The sequence below is a fragment of the Eublepharis macularius genome, chromosome 2 (assembly GCF_028583425.1).
Source record: "Eublepharis macularius isolate TG4126 chromosome 2, MPM_Emac_v1.0, whole genome shotgun sequence".
Lineage (NCBI taxonomy): Eukaryota > Metazoa > Chordata > Lepidosauria > Squamata > Eublepharidae > Eublepharis > Eublepharis macularius.
This window is the reverse complement of record NC_072791.1, coordinates 117221585-117243168: the sequence shown is the minus strand read 5'-3', so window position 1 is coordinate 117243168 and position 21584 is coordinate 117221585. Positions and strand designations below refer to the sequence as shown.

The following is a 21584-nucleotide window of genomic DNA, read 5'->3' as shown; positions in this document are numbered from 1 at the left end:
GTTTATACTATGAAAAAAAAAATTTGGTCTTTAAGGTGCCACTGGACTCAAATCCTAATATCCTAGGCTGAAATACTAACTGCCACACCACCTGACTTCTGAGAGGTGACTGCTGTTGAAGCAGCCACTTGCTGGGTGAGTTGTACCAGCAGCATGGCAGCAAGTCTCCCAGTGGCTGCTTTTAGGCCTAGCCCTGATGAGTCCTTCCTTCAAAGCCCAAAACAGGCCTGGAAAGGGGCCTGCCCCCTCCCTCTGCCTTTTACTGACAGAAACATTTGGGGAGACACTACCCCTCAATGTATTTATTTATGTTATTTATAGTTTGCCTTTCCCACTGAGACTCAAGGAAGATTATGCATGTAAATCAATACAATGAACAGCAGGGACATTCAATAAACAATACAGAAATTTGAAAACAAGCAGAAATCCAATAGAGGGCTGAAACAATACATATTTCTTTTAATTCTACTCCCTCTACAGCCCAGGAGCTATGTTGGAGCATGAAGTTCTGATCTGAGAGAAAACCAAATCACTAATGTAATTACCAAACAGTGCTTCTTGAACCCAAGTAACCAAAAAGCTACGAACAAACATGCATCATGCATTCTTCTAGCAAAGAGCAAATTGTATTAACTAGCTAGCTGCACAGATTAAAGTGGTAATCACAAACATTCCATGACCTTGTTTGAAGCAAGCACTAAGTGAAGTACACTTCACGGTTCATTAATACACAAATCCCATTACCATCACTCCAGAAGTGCAGGATGTTATCAACATCTGAAAACTACTGAAAGCTGACCTCAGAAACAACTTAATGATCGCTTATACTAGTGCAGTTCCATTGACTTCAGTGATGTTAGCAACCTTTAATACTTGTATAATAAAACTAGGGTCTGGAATTAGATGATCTCAATCTCTTATCTACATGATCCCCAAACTTCCATTTTCAAAACAGAATCATGGTGAAAAGCACATTCTTTACAAAATACACCTCTATTATTATATACAATCTAAAGTGAAGGCCTGACAATGCAATCCTAAACAGATTTACAGCCTTCTAAAACCACTGAAGTCAATGTGTTTAGAAGGGTGTGAATCAGTTTAGGATTTCACTGTTGTTGATCCACCTGCTTTATATGCCAACAAGATAGCATCAAGAAACTGTCTTTGCCTTGTCTGTTTCTTGGCCTTTTTCTGACTTTGGTTCATGTTTTTGGGCCAAGAAGACTCCTCTGAGAAAGTGCCGTGACAATGACTCTGTAAATTTCCCAGAAGATTAAGAATCAGGTGGAACCAGGAAAAGGGGCAGATAAGGGAGCTTCAAGGACAGAAGCTGAGGGGGAATTTTGTACTTGCTTTCCATCTCATTAGCGCATAGAACCCTGGGAGTGGGGTGAGTTGTTCTAATTGTGAGTTGTTCTAATAGTGCCAGCTGCAGAGGCATGTCATCACAATATTAGTAACTCACGGATTGCTCAAGCAGATCAGGACATACTGCAGGCAATGTGGCCATAAAGCAAAGTTCTTTGTTCTACTTTTCTCTCTCTTCTGGAGTTATCCTCTGGGATGGTTGCTGGTGGATGCATGCAACCTTCCTTATGCTTTGTGCCTGGTTACCTGTTGTCAGCTCAGGCCTCTTGCTCTTTGGACTTTGAAATTCTCCCAGGACTTTTGTGCTCTAGCTTGACAGGTAAGATTTGGTTAGAAGACTGAAAGCCTTAGTAGTAGTATTAGGATAGTTATCTAGCTTTTATTATTTCCTTCTGTTTGCACACTTGAATAATTGTATTCTTCTGTAATAAACTTTACTAATTATACTTTTGTGGTGTTATCTGGGATTTTGACAATTTAATCTGAATCCAGTACCTTGGCCTATTTGGCTACAGCTACCCAAGTAACTGTTTTGTGGACTCAGTCTGCAGAAAGTCTATCCAGCAGGGCTGGGAGCTTGCCTCTCTGTCTCACAGCTGAAGGTTAGTTAGAGAGACTGGTGGTGGCTCCGTTACCTTGAGCAGTGAGGAATCACTCCCCAGTTTTGAGAGTCTGACTCCTAACTTTCATCCCAAAGCCCTCTTGTGGGACAAGGTAGCTGATAGACAGTAAAAATTAATTGGTATTTTCCTGGTAGAATTTAATGTAGGTATTCAGAAGTCATCATAAATAAAATTCAAAAGTGTATTTTGCCTCTCCTGATCATTATGCTCCAGTTAGACACACACCTGCTCTCATCCCATGTATTGCAGCTTCCTTATAATCTGCAATATCAATTGGCAGCATAAGACCTATTTCTCTTGTGCAATAATTCCAGAGGGTAGCCATGTTACTCTGTTGCAGCAAAACTAAACAGAAGTCCTGTGGCACTTCAAAGACCAACACATTTAATTCCAGCATAAATCTGTGAGTCAGAACTCACTGCACAGGAGCCATAAAACAGCAACAGACTATATAACACTTAAATCTGTATTTCTCAGTCAAGTTGCAGCTAATATAATGGTGCAACCTTAATCAAGCTCACTGGAATACAAATGTGGTTTTAGAAAATAAAGCTAGTCAGTTTATGGACTCTACATCATAAACTGTGTACTTTCCAACTTCAGTTATCCTGCTGCAGTCAAGTTTAGTTGCTGCAGTTTAATTTGAGTGCTCTCATCACAACTGAATCCTGAACACATTCCATGGAATTCAAATCAATACATCGAGTTTGCCTCCACAAATACGAGTACAAGCAAAGTTGCCTGCTAGACTGTCCATATAATAACACATAGGCCATTTAGAAAAAAAAGCATTATGTGGATTTTTCTGCAAACAGAATATGTAGTTACTGTGAGAGAATCACCAACGGGACATTTTCCGTGTGGTGATTGCAACATCTGCCACCTTATAGTGAAATTGTAAGATATAACTAATCCAGTAACGAGGAAACCGCTTTATTCTCGAACCTTTTCTACTTGCAGAACACCCAATGTTGCCTATATCATCCAATGCAGTTGCCCTTTAATTTATGTTGGCAGAACTGCACATCCCCTGAAGGTGAGAGTGCAAGAACACATCTCTCGTATCAGAAACAAGGTGATTGAAGCACCCCTAGTGGAACATTTTTTGCAGAGTCATCATTCAGTTAGAAACTTTAAGGTATCAGTCCCGGGGGTAGTAGAAACAACAATGCAGGGTGAAAATACACAGAAACTGTTACAGTTAGAGGCACAGTGGACTTAGACTTAACAGTTTGTCTCCGAATGGATTAAATAATGAAATAGACTATTCTTGTTATTTACGATACAAGATATTGAGATTGCATTTCCTTTAAATGAGTTGAGAGATTAAACAGTGGACTGGTAATGGTTTCTTCACAGCATTGTTCCATCAACCTGAACCAACTTGGTGATTGTTAGAGATTATGTATTTTATATTTTTTTTTGGATAAAATTTTATTGGATGGGTTAACATACAATCAAATTAAAAGCAACTACATTTCTTTTCAGTTCCCATAAGTATATGTTCCCCACCCCCTCCCCTCCCCCTTTTCAATGTTGACTCCCAACAGCATTCCAACCCCCCGTTTTCTGATCATATCTCTACACTATAATTATTAGTCTGTTACTATTGGTAAAGATATCTTATCTTATTTAATATACTTCAAAAGACCACAATTGTCCCTTAACATCTCATTTTCTTTCTAAGTACTTTCTCATTTTCTTCCAATCTTCGAAAAATCCCTTTGGATCTTGATCTCTCAGTTTTCTCGTTAATTTGTCCATTTCAGCCACGTACAACAGTTTTCGTATCCATTCTTCAATTTCAGGTGTTTCTTCTCTCTTCCAGTATTGTGCATATAATATTCTTGCCGCTGTTATCATATAGTACAATAATATCCTATCATTTCTATTAACGTCTTCCAAATGTAAAGATAACAGCAACATTTCTGGATTTTTAACAACATTATACTGGAGTATTAAAGACATCTCAGCACATATTCTAGCCCAAAAATCTCTAGCCTTGCCACAAGTCCACCACATATGAAATAGAGAACCTTCATGCTCCTTAAATTTCCAACACTTGTTAGACAGCTGTTTATTAGCTATGGCTAATTTTTTCGGTGTTAAATACCATCTATATAACATTTTATAGCCATTCTCAAGATTATGTATTTTATATATTTAGTTTAGTAACTTAGCAGTAACATAGCTGAGCAATTTAGTCAGAAGCGTTTAAACCCTTACAAACGTGCATTAATTAATCCTCAGACAAAATTCATAGAAAGACAGAACTTACAGTTTATTGTAGCAGATTTCTTCCATAGCAATATCTTCTGGTAATAATAAGGGAAAGATCCTATTCTAAAGAGTTACATTCCCTAATCTATGCCATGGCCTGAAACTAGGCATCGAGGCTGGGAGTGGGTTTGTGGACAAAAAGAAGGGCTTCGTAAGGAGCATGGTGGCTTTACATCTTTTCTCTTTGCAAGAACATGAGGAAAGGTGTGAAATCTCCCAAGAGGCACAGAGGCAAGAGAGGAGGAGTCAGTAGGCGTTCCCACCTTAGACAAGAGAGTGGCAGATTGCTAGACTTATACATTACATTCAAAGAGACATGCAGCACCCCCCAGTGTCCAAAGGCAGGCTGAGTCGCCTATTCCAACAGTGATGAGCTACTGTACTACGTGCGACCTGTAAATGAGATGTATTATTTTTCATTCTCTATTGTAAATTTACTTTTGGAAGCACACAACACTGTATGTTTAAATGTTTTTATTACAGTTAATTTAAGATTACAGCCTATGAAGAAGTGAGGATACGAAACGGGAATTGGGAAATATGCTGGCAAAAACGTTGGCTGGCTTGTTGATACAACGTTCAGCTTTGGTGCTCTCCTGTTTGACAGTGGATTGTGAAAGTCTCTTACAACAGGAACTATTACCTATTAAAGAAAAAATGGATACTCATTGATTTATAAACTTCTCACCAGTTGGACTGTGATTGTATTTTCTAACAACTATTTATTCTCCTTTATAAAGTGGCTTGATTACTAAGTATATGAATGTATTATTTATTAAGTATGTGAATGCACTATTTATATGTGGTTACTGCACCCTATTAGCACTTTGCACTTTTATAGATTAGTAAATATTATAAACTAACTTGTTGCCCGTGCTTCGCTATGGTAGTTAACTACTTTAAATCCAGTTATAATACTTATGGGTATATAACATTTTTTGGTTTGGGGTTGTTTTTCAGTTGGTTTTGTCATATAATAGCATAGTACCCAAGCTTCACAAAGGTGTTTGAATAAAGTGAAGTGTGTTGATGCCAAAAACTGATGAAGTGAATTTTGAAATATAACATTTATTGAAGAGATTTTTAAAAGGAAAAATATTGTAGTACAATAAATAAAGTGGGGTTTTTTTCTATTGAAGGACCTCTTTGTAGACCACGTTGGTGGTTTTCCCCTCAGATGCTAGGATCACCAGGATGCTGGGTGAGCTCACTCTGCAGCAGGCCACGCAGAACTGCCCATGTGAGAAGCAATCCGCCCTCAAGTCAATTCCTGCCACCTTCAGGTTCTGCCCCTGGGACTTTCTGATCATCATAGCAAAGCAGGCCTTGAGGGGGAACTGCAGTCTCTTGAATTCGAAGAGGTTATCTGATGATATGAATGATATGTGTGGTATTAACACCGACTCCCCCCGAGCACTGCTGGTGAACAGTGTGGCCTTGATGACATTCCTGTGGAGGGCTTTCACTCGCAGTCCAGTGCCATTGCAGAGTTTGGATGGGTTGAGGTTCTGGAGTAGCATCACAGGACCCCCCACCCCCACTTTGAGGAGAAGCTTGTGGACAGGGAAGCCAGGAGACTTGAGCGTGTTGAGGAACTCCACAAGGTAGTGGACTGCGTCATCCATTTGCACCACTGAGTCCACAGATCTGTACTCCGTTTCTATCCCTTCGAAGGAGTTAAGTAGTGCTTCATTAGTGACGACAGCCTGTCATTCTTGGGCGTCAGAATGGCACGCTTGCACAGCCATTCCATGGACTTCTCCGTGATAGTGGCGAGATCGGGGTATATTGTGGCTGTTAGGTCTGCTAGGGTCGTCCCTGCTACTGTGCCCTGGTCTTTCCCTTGGACTCGGGATACTTTCCATCCCCTATTTTTAGTAGGAGTTCATTTCCAGTCGACAACTCACCTCTCAAGTGGACCCTCATCTTCTTCCTTAGTGAGAATTTCCTGACGAAGGGCCACAGATATGACGCCTTGACACACACTGTAACCTTGTCAGCTCAAGTTCCCCTTGGGACTACTGGCAGAGTCTGCCAGAAGTCTCCAGCCAGCAGCACAGTGATTCCCCCATCACTCTCTTGTTGCCCCTGACATATTTGAGAGTTATGCTCAGTGCCTCAAAACACCCCTTGTGTACCACAGTGCTCTCATCTCAAACAATGAGCTTACAGTTTCACAGCACTTGGGCCATGTTGCTTTGTTTTGAGATGCTGAACAGGGGAGTTTCTGCATGGATGAGGTTAAGAGGCAGCGAAGGAGCAGATGCCATGCCTGAGTTAGCATTGACCTTCCATGGAAGTGAGTGCCTCTCTACTCGTTTTCCAGGGTTGCTTTGCTCATAGAGAGACTCTGCCACTCTGCACCTTGAGGTGATCTTGCTGGTGATGGTTGCGAGAGGTGTGAGGTGAAGTTGGATTGAGGGAGGGATGGTGTGGTGGGCACTTCAGCAGGTTCATGTGAGAGGTTTGCACTGAAATGTCCCCTAGAAAGGTCGTGCACCATCTCACCATGAACATTTAAAAAGTTGCCATACTGACTTTTATATAAAATCCCTTTTCAGGAATCTTGTACTGTCTTTCTTCAACTGTCTGTAGTTTCCTTTACCTAATTTTTACCTCAGAACACAGAGTTCCACATCTGACCCATCAGGGAGGGGGAGGGTGCAAGCAGGCAGGAGCCTGCGAGGCACACAGGAAAGCCAGGCCCCATAGGGAGATTGGCAACCCTAGAGGGGAATGCTGAGAGGTGTATTTTTTCCTCAGGACACATTCAGCGATTCCCAATAGCAACGGTATACTCTTTAGAATGTTGGGGAGATGACCAATCAAGGCCGCATATGCAAATGACCTCAGGGCAGAGTGGCTGAGTTAGCAATTGGGAGGGGGGGGATGAGCAGCCTCCCAGCCACACAGGGAAGCTGTATCCCTATGGGAAAACACATTTTACCCTTTTTTACCCCCTAGGGGGTGAATTTCTTAAAATCCCTTCTTAGTGAGCCCCTACATCATAAAAGGAACTTTATCCCCAAATTTCACATTTCTAGGTCCAGGGGTTTGGGCTGGGCATTGAAGAGTCAGTCAAGACACTTGTCTTTATATAGAGAGAGATTAGTTTTATATTTAGTGATTTTTGTCTTTCTATCCCCAGGTATTTTTTGGTTACCAGTTGAAAGACTGTCAGTTCTTTTCCAGCCTCAGAAAGTCACTGACGTACTTGCCATTGTTTTTCTTCTATTAGTTCCTTGTTTGAATAAATTAAAAGGATGATTCCAATTACTGGATTCAAATGCAAGTGATATTTATTTTAGCTGCTACTGAAGGGATGATGAAAGATCAACACAAAAATACAGTAACTGATCAGGACAAAATAAAGAAAAGATGGAAACAATACAAAAGAGATGGAAGGATGACAGATACCTTTGATGAAGAATCTTTTGATGAACAACCAGAAATCCTAGAAAGCAAAGTAAAAGCTGCACTCAAAGCAATTAGGAGAAACAAAGCACATGGAGTAGATGGAATGCCAATAAAGCTATTTCAAGCTACAGAAATGGAGGCCATCAAAATCTTAACAAGAATCTGTCAACAAATATGGAAAACAAAACAATGACCCACAGACTGGAAATGCTCAGTCTACATTCCAATTCCAATTCCAAAAAAAGAGCATGCCAAAGAATTCAGCAACTATCGGACTATTGCATTAATTTCCCATGCAAGCAAAGTGATGTTTAAAATTTTACAGTAAAGACTCTTACCATGTATGCAATGAGAAATGCCAGATGTTCAAGCTGGATTCAGAAAAGGAAGAGGCACTAGAGATCACATTGCAAATGGACCATACCAGGGAATTTCTGGAAAAAATCAGCCTGTTTTATAGAATACAACAAATCTTTTGACTGTGCAGATCATGAAAAAGCTATGGAGAGTGTTAAAAGAATTGGGGTTCTACAACATCTGATTGTTTTGATGCACAACCTGTACAAGAGACTATTGTCAGGACAGAATATGAGGAAACAGAATGGTTTCCAATTGGCAAGGGTGTCGGATAAGGATGTATATTATCCCCCTACTTGTTCAACCTCTATGCAGAGTATATCATAAGGGAAGTTGGATTCGATCTAGAAGATGGTCGCGTGAAAACTGGTGGAAGAAACATTAACAATTTGAGCTATGCAGATGACACCACACTACTAGCAGAAAATTGTGAAGATTTGAAATGACTACTGATGAAGGTTAAAAGAAAAAGCACCAAAGCAGGATTACAGCTGAACATCAAGAAGACAAAAATAATGACTATCAAGGAATTACACAATTTTAGTGAGGAAATTGAAATTGTTCAAGATTTTCTATTCCTTGGCTCAATCATCAACTAAAAGGGAGACTGCAATGAAGAAATCAGAAGAAGATTGAAACTTGGAACAGCAGCTGGGAGGTAGCTAGAAAAGATCCTTAAAGATAAAGATACATCTCTGGGAACCAAGATCAAGATAATCCAAACTATGGTATTTCCAATTACTATGTATGGATGGGAAAGTTGCATGGTGAAGAAAGCTGACAAGAAGAAAATGTATTCATTTGAAATGTGGTGCTGGAGAAGAGTTTTGCAGATACCATGGATGGCCAAAAAGGCAAATAAGTGGGTACTAGAACAAATCAAGCCTGAATTCTCTCTAGAAGCTAAAATGTCAAAACTGAGGCTATCGTACTTTGATCACATCAAGAGGAGACAAGATTCTCTGGAAAAGTCAATAATGCTAGGAAAGGTGTAAGGCAGTAGGAAAAGAGAAAGACCTAAAATGAGATAGCTTGACTTAATAAAAGAAGCCATGTCCTCCAGTTTGCAGGATCTGAGCAAGTCTGTTAGTGAAAGGACGTTCTGGAGGTCTTTAATTTATAGGGTCGCCATAGATAGGAGGAGACTTGACAGCACATAACACACACACACTGAAGGGCTACAGTATATGTTACAAAACAGTGCCTTGTTTTTGCAAGCCACAATCTAAACATTGAGGAAAGGGCATTGAAAAGTTTGGCATCATACAGTGTTCTGGTGAGGAGGCCAAGGAAGGCAGATGCCCAGCAAGTGAGCTGAGAGACAGCACAGCTATCTTGCCGTAGTGGGAGAGTTTCCACTCGGCTATCTGCCTGGATCAAAGGACAGATCGTGAGTTTATCCTATCTGCATTCCAAAGATTAATTTCGGGGGGTGGGTTAATGCTGAGATGGAGGTTTTGGCACTTAGCAGTCAGAATAGGGGAAAGCTATCATCACTCAGAGCTGTGCTGAAGCCGATTAATGGACACTAAGCTTTCCACTCCTCATTTTTTGAAGTTAGAAGGGACTAATTAATTTAAAACAAAGAGAGATTTTCCCCAAGACAATGAGACAACATCCTTTGGGGAGAAACCCTTTTTTCAGGAGACTATAAAAGACATTTGAATAAATCTTTCTTTTTCCAACGTCTTGGAAGTTTTTTAGACCTGGAAAGTAAAAAGTCTAAGTATTGAATTTTTCTTTAAGCTTTATTAATGTGGATTTGGACATTTGTAGGGGAAAAGTATGTTTGCGATTAAAAGCACTGCTTAGTAAAGGAAAAGTGAAGCTGAGAAACTCCTGTTGTTTTGGCTATTGAAGATAAGAAACCTGGGCTCTGTGAATGTTTTCTCTGGTAGCTATGGCAACAGGACTTGATATTGTTGCTATAGTGAAAGGAAAAAACTTTCTGGCTGGAGAATTTTAAATGTTCACTGCCACCCTGGAACACCTTCTGGCAATTACAGAAATAATTGCAAAGTATGATCACTGCCAAACAAAACTCGCTGTGGAAAAGAATTTGGGGAGCAAAATGGACTCTCTTGAAAAACAAATTGATTGCTTTGAGAGATCAAATGACAGAACAAGTTCAAAAATTGGACCAATCTATGAAACTTGTCTCTGCAGAAGTGAATCAAATCAATGAGAAAGTTGGAATAATAGAAAACAAAGTAGACTCTCATGATATACAGATTGAAAAACAATTGGATAACTTGGTACTGTTAGAATTGCATGAAAAGGAATTTACTTTGAGGTTTAGATCCATCCCAGAAGAAGATGGTAAGGACATTGTAGATAAAATGACTGTGGCCTTGCCGGAGTTTTTGGATTGGGACCAGGAAGCAATGCAAACATAAATTGATCGAGTACATAGAATCAACTCTAAATTTGCTAAAACGAGGAAGCTCCCAAGGGATGTACTGGTCTACTTTGTAAGAAGAAAAGTGAAGGAGCAAATTTTACAACAGCATTATATCACAAAATTAATAATTGGTGGTGCCCAGATTACAGTCTTGAAAGAAATCCCCATTTGATTTTTCCACAAACGCAAGGATTATAGCTTCCTGGTGGAAAAGTTAAAACAGAAAAATATTGCTTTTCGATGGGATACCCCAGAGGGTGTGATTTTTACATCTCAAGGACAAAGCTTTAGGCTAAACTCGGTACATAAAGCCAGAGACTTCCTGGAAAAATATAGAAATTTGGATGACATCCCAACAAAAAGTTCAACAGAAGCATCAACAAGGCAACAATTCCCCCCACCCCCATTTTATCAACTTTAAAAATCTCATGGCATTATGGATTACAAAAGTTTAACATGGAATATTAACGAGGCAAATTCAGTCCAAAAAGGGAAGAAAATTTCACTACTTGAAGAACTTGAAACATGGTATGATTTGTTTGCAAGAAACCCATATTAGAAAAAAAAGATATAAAATTTTTGACTTATAAAGTACTGGGCGAAAAAATTATAGCAGAAGATACCAAAAAGAAGAATGGAATTGCTTTGTACATTAAACCACACTTAAAGCCTAAACTGATACTGAGTGATGAAAATAAAAGATATGTGGCAGTAGAAATTGACTTACAGGGGACAAAAGTGCTGGTGGTGGGTCTCTACGCTCCAAATGAGAATAAAACTGGATTTTATTAAAACAAATTTGGGAATGTTTAACAGATTTAGTGTATGAAAAATGTTGTTTGATGGGGGACTGGAACGGAGTGATTGACCCGATCGATGATAGATAGATGCTCTGAGAAATATATTAGGACAATCCAGGGTAAACTGCCTAAAGCTTTTTTTGATTTAATGGACAATCTGGGTTTGATTGATTTGTGGAGAGAGAAAAATGGTAATGCAAGAGAATATACTTTTTTCCCAGAAAGACAGACCTTTCTCAAGAATAGATATGATTTTGACATCAAGGGTCATTGCCACCAAAGTGGTTAAAAGAGAGGTCCTACCCAAGACCTTCTCAGATCATAATCCTGAGTGGGGAAAGGGGTACCTTTGGGTGGAGATTAAATGAAACTGTGTTACAAAACACAGGGATGATTAAAGACTGTAAAAATAAACTAAAATAATTTTTTAGTTAAACAAAGGGACAGACATGAGAATGGTCTGGAAGGCAAGTAAAGCATTTATTAGAGGTTATCTAATCTAACATAATGCTCAATTGAAGACAAAGAACCAAGAGAAAAAGCAACTTATTTTGGAGGAGATAAAGAGCAAAGAGGAAGAACTAAAGAGAGCTCCTGGAAATACAAAAATATTGCAACATATCAAGATCTTACAACAATAATACTCGACGTTAATGACAAAGGAAATGTAAATTAAATTGAATTATGCTAAACAAAGAACATTTGAATATGCAATAGGCCATGGAAACGGTTGGCTTATAAATTGAGAAAGGATAGAGAAAATACTGAAAATATTGAAAAAATATTGAAAATACAAGAGGCAGATAAGCTATTAACAGATACTTCAGATATACAAAAGAAATTTTATCAGTACTATGCAAATCTGTATAAGAGTTTTGACATATCAATGGAAAAAACAGATGAATATATTAATAAACAGAAGTTACCTACGATCACCAAAACAACAAAGATAAATTATGAATGGACCTATAACAGTAAGAGAAGTGGGAGACACTATAAAAATGAACAAGTTGGGAAAAGCACCTGGACCAGATGGACTCCCAAGCAGCTATTACAAGTGTTTCGAGGATGAACTTCTCCAGCCTTTACAAAAGACGATGAACTCCATTTTAGAGGGAGGAAAAATGCCAGATATGTGGAAGGAAGCCAACATAACACTTATTTATCATTTATTAAATTAATTAATTCAATTTGTATTCTGCCCTTCCCACAGCCTGCAGGCTCAGGGCGGATGACATACATCTAAAACACACAATAATAATTTACATTAAATACATTTAGAATCACTTAAAACAATAATACAATATTTAAATATTTAAATATTTACCAAAATATACCAAAAGATGGACAAGATCAGACATTGACAGGAAATTACAGGACAATATCATTATTAAACAATGACTATAAGCTATTTGCAATTATCTTGGCTGGAAGACTTAAAAGTATCCTACAGGATATTATTCATGAAGACCATGTCAGGTCTGACTATGTTCCTTGTATAATCTAACCAAACAAACTCCATTTTAATCCTGTCAGTGTTTTAATCTCTTCTTTTGCAGGTGACCAGCAACCCAGTAACAGTTATCTCAAAGAAGAGGAATGTTATGACTACAGCCTCTCCAGCCATGGGAAAGTTTCACTCTCTCAGCTTCAAGCCGCTTGTTTTGAGAACTATGGGAGGAGGATGGGAATCGCGGGGCTTTGCTATTCTGTACCTTAACTTTTGCCTGTCATTCGTAACAATACCCGTGTACCAGCCAAGATATTGCATCTTGGTCAGTGGACTATAATGGTTGTTTATATTCAGTAAAATCTTTTGAAATCAATGGACTCATGTCTAATTGCAAGAGATAGTCTGGATTGCAACTTTTAATAAGCCACAGTCTGACAGACCAAAGTGGATTTTTACCTAAGAAGCACCTGAAGGACAATGTAAGAATAATATTGGACATTCTGGAGTACTTGGAAAAGCATAATGAAAGACAAGCTGCTTTGATATTCCTAGATGCCGAGAATGCGTTTGATAATTTAAATTGGAAATTTCTGTCTAAAATCTTGGAAGATATGGATTTTGGAGATAATTTTATAAAATGGACTAAGTCAATTTCTACATCCCAGACAGCATGGATAATCATGATTTGAGAGTTAACCAAACCATGTGGAATACAAAGAGGTACAAGACAAGGCTGCCCATTGTCACCTTTGTTATTTATACTGGTGCTTGAAGTTCTGAACAGGGATATAAGACAAGATTAGAGAATTCGAGGTGTAAAGGTGAAACAGGAGAATTACAAGTTAAGAGCTTTTGCGGATGATTTGGTGTTGGTTTTGGAAGACGCTTTAAAGGGAATTGAAACTTTAATGACAAAATTGAAAGAATTTGGTGTAGTGGCTGATTTTAAGGTCAATAAGCAGAAGACCAAAGTGTTAACTAAAAATATGAAAATACAGGATCAAATGAAACGAGTGCAAAACAGGGTTTAAAATTGAGAAAAAGGTAAAATACTTGGGTATTACTTTGTAAAATATGAACTGTATGTTATTCCAAAATAATTATATTAAGACCTGGAATGAAATTAAAAGGGATATATTAAGATGGGATAAGATTCAATTATGGTTGTTGGGAGGAATAACTACAATTAAAATGAATGTCTTATCTAGAATGTTATTCCTATTTCAGACAATTCCAGTACTGACAACTGAGGCATCATTTAAGCAATAGCAGAAGGACATATCGAAATTTATATGGCAAGGCAAAAAACCAAGTGTTAAATTTAAGTTCCTACAGGATGCAAAGGAAAGAGGAGGTTTGGATCTACCAGATTTGAGATTGTATTTTGTGGCTAACTGTTTTGTTTGGATGAAGGAATGGATACTGTTAAAAAATAGAAGATTACTGGACCTCAAAGGGCATGATTTAAAATTTGGGTGGCATGGGTATCTATGGTATAACAAAGTTAAGGCCAATGCAGAGTTTAATAATAATTTTGTAAGGCGTGCCATTTTGAGAGTATGGAACAAATACAAACCTAGGTTCTGTTTGAAAATACTTCTCTGGCTGTCATCACAAGAAGCTCATTTTAAATGGGAAATGAATGGTGAGTCCAACAAAATGGTTAACTTATTATGACTTATTGGATTTTTCTCAAGGTCAAGTTAAAATTAAATCAAAAGATGATTTAGCAGAAGGGCATGCTTGCCAGTGGTTTCCCTATATGCAAATTTCGGAGAGATTTAATCTTATGTGGTAGACATGTAAGAAAGCAAAGAGTTTCTGGTTGCAGATACAATCATTGATACAGAAGATTTTGAAGACTAGAATCCAGTTGAAATCAGAGATTTTTTTGTTGGGAATAATGGACAGCCAATTGGAAAAAAGCTTGGGAACTTTGTTTTTATATTTTATCACAGCAGTAAGAGTACTTTATGTGCAAAAGTGGAAAACTCCAATATTGCCTACAGTGGAAGAATGGTGGACAAAAGTTTTGGAGTTTGCGTCAATGCCAAAACTTACTTCATTGATTAGAGAAACGACATTAGTTAATTTTTTGACTGAATGGAAACTGTACTGCATCGTACTATACAAGTAGCTTACAAATTGACTACACACAAGACCTAATAATGGCAGGTAGTGGTGGTTCTCCTCTATTGGTTTAATCTCTTGATCACAATATGCATTTTCTCCAGAGAAATCTTAATCTTTCCACATCCAAGGACCTACCTTCAACCATGAAGTAGCAACATATGACAGGAGGTCATATGACATCCCAGTCAAGTGACAGGAAGGGACTAGCCAGACTTGAAGCCCCTCCATGGCACAGAAGTGGGAGGCTCTATGCCATAACACACATGGAGCTTTGGTGGGCCAACTGGCAAGGTTAGGTGGGTGGACCAGACCACATGAGGGAAGAGGAAAAGAAATAAGGCATTGGAGTCCTTTCATGGGAAGAAGAGTCTCAATCTGTCTGTGCTAAAAATAAGGTTGCCAGGAGTACTTATCCTGCGTGTGTGCACTGTAGCACTTCCTTGTCGTGCTGAGAATGACGCCATTCCTGTTGCGATAAGGAAGTGCTTTGGAGTCCACGGGAGCACACTGCAGTGCTTCTGGGCCCATTCCCCACACCTTTCCCCCTGCCAGCCAGGTAAGAGGTGGTAGGAGGTAGAGTCTGGGAGCAGGGGATCCCCCTCCCGGGTGACTGGTAACCCTGGTTACAAAGGAATCTTGTCTAACTCTGAATCACCTTGCCTCTCCATTTTGCAGTTTTTCTAAGTGAACATTCAAAGAGATGCAGGAGACAAGGGACCCTTGCTCTTTACACAGTAGGTCCTTCCAATAGCAGCAGATTAAAACTGTGGTGGTATAGGGACCTATTACCTGAGGATTATTATAACCCAGTGCTTGAAGATGGTCAATTTGAAGATTATTCAAGATAATACCTCCCACATTAAAATACTGTAACTAGTAAACAGAAGCACAGAAGAAATGGCCTTGGAAAAGGCAGGTCTTTTTCTCTAGATTATCTACATTATATTAAAAACTATAGTAATTTGTTCATGCCAGTCTGGTAAAGCAGAAGTCATTGGATTAGTATCTGGGAAATTTGGGTTCAAATCCCCATTCTTCTCTGAAGTTTGCTGGGTCCACCAGTCCACCAGTCACTCTCTCAGCCTAACCTATGCTGTTCTAAGCTCCCTGAAGGGCATGATAAAAATGTATCAGATAGACAGATGCCACTAGGTGGATTTTGTCTATATCTAAGCAAATATTTTTAAGCTAATTGTGAGTGAACAGTTCTCATTCTTTCAGTCAATGCAGAAAACAACCATATTAGCAGCATGACCTGATAAATTACTGTTACGTTCCTCAGAGAAAATTAATTTGAATGAAAACTATTTGGGCAGAGATAACAATGCCTTCAAGGACCTACCTTTTCAACAAATGTGGATAACAACCTTCCCCTGTAAGAAAGTTCATTTTGCAAAGTGTCTTCTTGTTGTAGCATGTTAACAATTATTTTCCATATAAAATATGTACAAACTTCATACTGCCTAGAGAAAGAACTTGAATGGATCTCTGCTAATTAACAAATGCAAGAATGTTGCATTTCAAAATTTAAGCACATAATGCAGATCAGGTTCAAGGTTTTGGTATTAACCTATAAAGCCCTGAATGGACTGGGAACAGCATACCTGAGGGACCGTCTTTTCCCATATACTCCCCGGAGGGTGCTGCAATGAGCTGGTAAATACCTACTGGTGATCCATGGCCCCAGGGAGGTTCAATTGGCCTCAACATCCCTTCTCTCATTTTGGTTGTTTTGGTTAGCATCACATTTGCACTGGTATTTTCACTAATCATAGTTTTATCCAAACCACAGTTGGCACTGATGGCCGGAACCATGTCTACAAACTTTGGTTTGAGCTAACCACAGTCAGTGAAAACTCCAGTGCATATATCACTCTAACCATGTTTGAGCTTTAAAAATCAAAAATAGAAGAAACGTGTGCATAAAGGGTGTACCAGAATGACTCAATGATTAGGAGATCAGCAGTATTATGCCTGCATAGCCTTAGGTAAAGTCTGCTGTATTTATTGGGACAGTTTTCACACGTCTAACCAGCTCCAGTACGTTGCGCGGTGTCCTCCTGGCGCGATTTTGTGAGAGAACCGGGAAATCTTGCCAGGAAGACACTGTCCTTGCAGGAGGTTTGTGCGACATACCAGAGTCGGTAAGATGTGTGAAAACGGCCAGTGACTATGAAGCATACAGAAAAGTGTGGCTCAATGCATGAGGGAAGCCCACAATAAAGACTCTATCATACTTCATGCTTCAGCAAAAACATGCCTGCTGCAGTTATGTCTAAACATGTAATTTTAGTGGCCCATGACAGTGCTAAAAAAATAATTACAAATAAAAATCATTATATGTAAAATGGGCACAACATTCATGTTTCTTTATATTCTTCACTATGGCAATAGTCTCCACTTTCAGCAATTTATTGTAGAGGGAGGATTTTATCCATGATATTGCACAATACAGAGGGGATATGGTGGCATATTAAAAAAATCTCCTACTTCATGTGAAAACTCCTCAATGTATATAGCAAGCTGTTTCACAGTTGCACCTTCTGCTTTTCATTACCTATATAACATGACTGATGGGAGCTCAGTTCTTGCTTCAACAGTGTTTGGACAACCCGGTTCCAACAGCTTTCCTCCGTCTCTGCAGAAAATCACTGGTAGCCTCGGGCATGCTTGCGTCGATCGAGTGAGATACACCACAACTGCCAGCCAACAGATCCCTTTTTGCACCCGCTGGACCAGACAATTCTTAAAACCCAAACCTCCCAGCTAACTAGAACGATGGATTCCCAGATCCGCCAGAACTACCACCACGACTGTGAAGCAGCTATCAACCACATGGTCAACATACTCTATGCCAGCTACATCTATCTCTCCATGGCTTCCTATTTTGACACGGATGACGTTGCCTTGCAACATGTTGCCAAATGCTGCCGGTCACAGTCGCATGAAGAGCAGGAACATGCTGACAAGCTACTTTGGTTCCAGAGCCAGCGTGGTGGCCGTGTCCTCCTAGAAGACATCAAAAAGCCAGAAAGGGATGCCTGGGGAACAACTCTTGATGCAATGGAGGCAGCCCTTCACCTGGAAAAGAGTGTGAACCAGGCCCTTCTGGAGCTGCACTGCCTGGCAAGTGACCAGGGAGACCCACATCTCTGAGACTTCCTGGAGACTCACTACCTCGATGAACATGTCAAAACTATCAAGGTCCTGGGTGACTATATCACCAACCTCTGGTGGCTAAGAACATCCCAGGGGGGCCTTGGAGAGTACCTCTTTGACAAGCACATCCTAGGAGAGAGCAGCAGCTGAGTGTGACATGGCCCCCCTCCCTATCCCTGGAAGCATCATCTCTGTAAACCCACAGAGCCTACCCACCACTATCACAGTTGCCATGCCCCAGTCAAGGAGGTTGTACCTGCCAACTCTCAATTGGCATGCTTCCAATAAACAAAGGTTCACCAGTTTTTTAAAAAAAACATGACATATGCAGCACAACAGCCCTGACAAACAATATATTCATATATACAGGACAGAAAATTTTCCATGGAAAAATACACCATTTGGGAAAAATTTCCACCTCACATCACTGTATATTCTAACCTGCTCATTATAAATACAACATTAAGCTGTTTTCTCTATATTTAGTTTTCCAACAACATAGTAAATCATCACAATTTGACAGCAAACATATGACAGTAATGGCGATAGTATAATGAACAATCCAATGATAAATGGAATTCTAAAAAAAGACAGTAGCGAGAACATTGCACATTCTACTTTGGTGATATAAGGTAATATTACTGGCTCTGCATCTTTTTCTAGTTATACCTGTTGCCGCAGCTTCAGGCAAGTCAATTTTTCCCAGGCACTCCTTTCTATTTGTCTAGGCCAAGCATAAATGTTCAGAGCAACACACTATATCCTGTATGTTGTCAGCTAACACACTTTTAGGCTGTCTGACATCCTGTCACACTGGTTTAATAATACTAACGACATTCGATTTATATACCACCCTTCAGGACAATTTAATGCCCACTCAGAGCGGTTTACAAAGTATGCCATTATTATCCCCACAACAAAACACCCTGTGAGGTGGGTGGGGCTGAGAGAGCTCCAGAGAACTGTGACTAGCCCAAGGTTACCCAGCTGGCTTCAAGTGGAGGAGTGGGGAATCAAACCCAGCTCTCCATATTAGAGTCCCGCGCTCTTAACCACTACACCAAACTGGCTTCAATGTAAGGTGTCCTGTTGGTGAGAAATGTGTGTTACATTTCTCAGAACTACCTTTTGGCAACACAGGGAAAGAGAATCTAACAAAAAGAAATAGTCTGCTTAATTCCTGTAAAATCCACATACAAATGAATGGAGATCTTGCTCAGTCTCTGATATGGTCTTAATTTTATTAAAATTAACATAATTTTACTAAAATTAACAGGACTGCAAACTACTTTGCATTCCTCCTCCTCACACAGAGTCCAATAAAATTAATACATAGCAAGAGACAGAACTCTAGAGTATCGAGAGCACTTGACTACATTATCTCAGTAATTCTCATGAGGAGACAGGAAGATCATTCTTGCATTGAGGCCAGCTCTTAGTGAGAAGATTTAACTGGGGATTTCCAGAATTACAATTTTTTCAGTACTATAGCAGATACTTAATTAAATACATTTTACTCAAAAATATCTGGGGGAGGAGACATCTGATTTAAGAAAAAGGAGGAGGATATCGTAAGAGTCAAAGCAAAGATTTCAGTTGTAACTCAATTTTTCTTGGAAGAAAAGGAGGTAGAGTTACCTTTTCATATTAATGAAATGTTTTCTTCTGTTAGGGAGGTTCTTCTGATGCAGGTAGAGCCTATCCCCCCCTCCAACTATCACAAAACCACCACTCACCTTTACAAGTCCCCAAGGGGAGAAAGTTTAGTTGTTGTTGCCGCCTGTGAAAACTCTCATAGCTCATAATCACTGCCTTAGTGCAATGCAAAACGACGGCTTTCATTCACCACCACCACCACCACCCTAAAGCCGCATGGTTGTAATAAAGGCCCATCCCATAAATATAATGCTTACAATAATTTAAAACCCAACCCACAAATAAAATGCTGTGATCTATCTTATAATAATTACTCAACAGCTTTCAAGTAATGGGATCTGTCAGAATGATTAGCAGCAATTTCTTCAGAGTACCATTTGCAAAGCTACAACATAGATTGTAAGAAAAGGACTGTGCATTAGAAAAGGAGGCAAGATTCATTGGTTCCCTCGATGACTTGGTTTTAAACAGCAACACAGTGGCAAACACGTTCTTCCTTCGCAGCAAGTCTTGCTTTTGTTGAACCATACAGTTGCTTGCCATTCACCTCCTTTTGGCACCCTTCTCCACTGGCTACAAAGAAACGTGACTCCCACCTGCAGCAATCAAGAACTCAGTAAGTGTGTTATCAAGAAAGTCACTGATAAAGGGAAAGCCTGTAAACTGTCTGATACTGTTATCAAGTCCACACACTTCCCATGTATTAATTATGTCATGCGAGTTCTTGAGAATGCCGCAGTAACAACTAAACTTTTATTCTCAGTTAGAAACTGGACTGTACGATCCTTCTCAACAGCCCACTCTCCTCCTTCTCCAGCTTTTCTGGGAGGAGAGTGAACTGTCAGCAAAGTGAAGAATGCCCCCTCAGCAAGCATGGTTGCAAGGAGCTGGAATCCATCAGGCCTCCTGTGCTCAGCTCCTCTCCTTCCTTTCCTCCTTGTCCCCACCCTTCTTGATGTGCTCTTCCACTGATGCTCAGCTGGCCTTCACCGACACCAGCTCCTTGCCTCCCTCTGCTCACCAGTTCCTACTTCTCAATCAGTCAAGTGACCTGGGCACCACCTCTGAGCCCTTACGAAGTCCTTGCCTCTGGAAAAATGACAGCAGCTGGGATGTCATTGCAAAACTGCTGCAGGGTTCCCAGCTCAGGTGAGTTAAGGGAGGTGGCCCTGTCATGGAGGCAGGACAGGGTCCTCTCCTCACATATGCATTGCTACACTGTATGCTTGCAACAATACCTTTAGACTTTAGAGTTCAGTAACCACCTCACTACTGCCTGAAAAGGCTTTTAGTTTGAAAGAGCTTTCCAAGCAGAACCCTAACAACCCAATTTTATTGTTGTACATTACAAGAGGAAGACATGGACCAGATGCCACTCACTGGGAACTTCAAAGATATATTTAATCCCCTCCCTCTGGAAGAATCCAAGTAGACCGTCAAAAGAGTAATAGTGTCACAAAGAAAGAAATATAAAAGCATTAAGATCGGGTAAGATATTACAAGAATCTTACTGTGGAAAATATTGAACAGTAGACAGCCACCAGTTCAGGATTAAAGTTTAAGAGCTAGAAAGATATTATTTCACAAAGAATATAAATAGAAATGATTCCTAAAGCTGATACTGCCAACTGAGTACTTGAATGTTTATTCTAAGATGTATTTAAGATTCAATACAGAACTACTATAAAATGCTACAATCAAAACATGAACTCCCAGAAACAACTAGTAGAAGAGTAACTTTTCTGAACAGAGTAGATGCAAATCAACATATACCTAATCATGAATGGAAGCATATGATGAATTATTGCTTCTTTTCCCTAAATTATTTGAAGTACATATAAGCACAAACCAAGATTGTGCCCAAAGACGCCTTGTGGATTTCACCACAGGAAGCCTTTTATAAAAAGGAAATGATAAAACAGGACTGGTTGACT

General features: G+C 39.6%; 1 protein-coding gene and 1 pseudogene across 3 annotated transcripts in view; one reads left to right on the top strand and one right to left on the bottom strand.

Annotated features, from left to right (window-relative positions):
* Positions 1-21584, bottom strand: part of PPFIBP2 (PPFIA binding protein 2) — a 189926-nt gene that overhangs the window by 141463 nt on the left and 26879 nt on the right. The window lies entirely within an intron of this gene.
* On the top strand, positions 17614-18144 carry LOC129325289 (ferritin, higher subunit-like; annotated as a pseudogene).